The following is a 2,385-nucleotide window of genomic DNA, read 5'->3' on the forward strand; positions in this document are numbered from 1 at the left end:
AATGTTTCTTCAAAACCCTGTTTGACTGAAGAAATTTACCAAAATTTGTCATTTCAACACGGCAATCTGCCAGATAAATGGATTTTGGAGCTGGAAATATTCATAATTCTTAAGAATTATTTCAAAATTTATATTTATTTTCTTAGTGTGGTTAACAAAACAGAGCTGCCAGGCTTATTTATATCAATAATTATTCAAGTTTATTGATTTGTTAATCAATTGCTAGTGTCAATGTTTCTTCAAAACCCTGTTTGGCTGAAGAAATTTACCAAAATTTGGCATTTCAACACGGCAATGCCAGATAAATGGATTTTGGAGCTGGAATTAATTCAAAATTTATATTTATTTTCTTAGTGTGGTTAACAAAACAGAGCTGCCAGGCTTATTTATATCAATAATTATTCAAGTTTATTGATTTGTTAATCAATTGCTAGTGTCAATGTTTCTTCAAAACCCTGTTTGGCTGAAGAAATTTACCAAAATTTGGCATTTCAACACGGCAATCTGTCAGATAAATGGATTTTGGAGCTGGAAATAATTCAAAATTTATATTTATTTTCTTAGTGTGGTTAACAAAACAGAGCTGCCAGGCTTATTTATATCAATAATTAATCAAGTTTATTGATTTGTTAATCAATTGCTAGTGTCAATGTTTCTTCAAAACAATGTTTGGCTGAAGAAATTTACCAAAATTTGGCATTTCAACACGGCAATCTGCCAAATAAATGGATTTTGGAGCTGGAATTAATTCAAAATTTATATTTATTTTCTTAGTGTGGTTAACAAAATAGAGCTGCCAGGCTTATTTATATCAATAATTATTCAAGTTTATTGATTTGTTAATCAATTGCTAGTGTCAATGTTTCTTCAAAACCCTGTTTGTCTGAAGAAATTTACCAAAATTTGGCATTTCAACACGGCAATCTGCCAGATAAATGGATTTTGGAGCTGGAAATATTAATAATTCTTAAGAATTAATTCAAAATTTATATTTATTTTCTTAGTGTGGTTAACAAAACAGAGCTGCCAGGCTTATTTATATCAATAATTATTCAAGTTTAGTGATTTGTTAATCAATTGCTAGTGTCAATGTTTCTTCAAAACCCTGTTTGTCTGAAGAAATTTACCAAAATTTGGCATTTCAACACGGCAATCTGCCAGATAAATGGATTTTGGAGCTGGAAATATTAATAATTCTTAAGAATTAATTCAAAATTTATATTTATTTTCTTAGTGTGGTTAAGAAAACAGAGCTGCCAGGCTTATTTATATCAATAATTATTCAAGTTTATTGATTTGTTAATCAATTGCTAGTGTCAATGTTTCTTCAAAACCCTGTTTGACTGAAGAAATTTACCAAAATTTGTCATTTCAACACGGCAATCTGCCAGATAAATGGATTTTGGAGCTGGAAATATTCATAATTCTTAAGAATTAATTCAAAATTTATATTTATTTTCTTAGTGTGGTTAACAAAACAGAGCTGCCAGGCTTATTTATATCAATAATTATTTAAGTTTATTGATTTGTTAATCAATTGCTAGTGTCAATGTATCTTCAAAACCCTGTTTGACTGAAGAAATTTACCAAAATTGGTCATTTCAACACGGCAATCTGCCAGATAAATGGATTTTGGAGCTGGAAATATTCATAATTCTTTAGAATAAATTCAAAATTTATATTTATTTTCTTAGTGTGGTTAAGAAAACAGAGCTGCCAGGCTTATTTATATCAATAATTATTCAAGTTTATTGATTTGTTAATCAATTGCTAGTGTCAATGTATCTTCAAAACCCTGTTTGACTGAAGAAATTTACCAAAATTTGTCATTTCAACACGGCAATCTGCCAGATAAATGGATTTTGGATCTGGAAATATTCATAATTCTTAAGAATTAATTCAAAATTTATATTTATTTTCTTAGTGTGGTTAAGAAAACAGAGCTGCCAGGCTTATTTATATCAATAATTATTCAAGTTTATTGATTTGTTAATCAATTGCTAGTGTCAATGTTTCTTCAAAACCCTGTTTGACTGAAGAAATTTACCAAAATTTGTCATTTCAACACGGCAATCTGCCAGATAAATGGATTTTGGAGCTGGAAATATTCATAATTCTTAAGAATTAATTCAAAATTTATATTTATTTTCTTAGTGTGGTTAACAAAACAGAGCTGCCAGGCTTATTTATATCAATAATTATTTAAGTTTATTGATTTGTTAATCAATTGCTAGTGTCAATGTATCTTCAAAACCCTGTTTGACTGAAGAAATTTACCAAAATTGGTCATTTCAACACGGCAATCTGCCAGATAAATGGATTTTGGAGCTGGAAATATTCATAATTCTTTAGAATAAATTCAAAATTTATATTTATTTTCTTAGT

The sequence above is a fragment of the Leiobunum rupestre genome, chromosome 5, assembly GCF_980474605.1.
Source record: "Leiobunum rupestre chromosome 5, qqLeiRupe1.1.hap1, whole genome shotgun sequence".
NCBI lineage: Eukaryota > Metazoa > Arthropoda > Arachnida > Opiliones > Sclerosomatidae > Leiobunum > Leiobunum rupestre.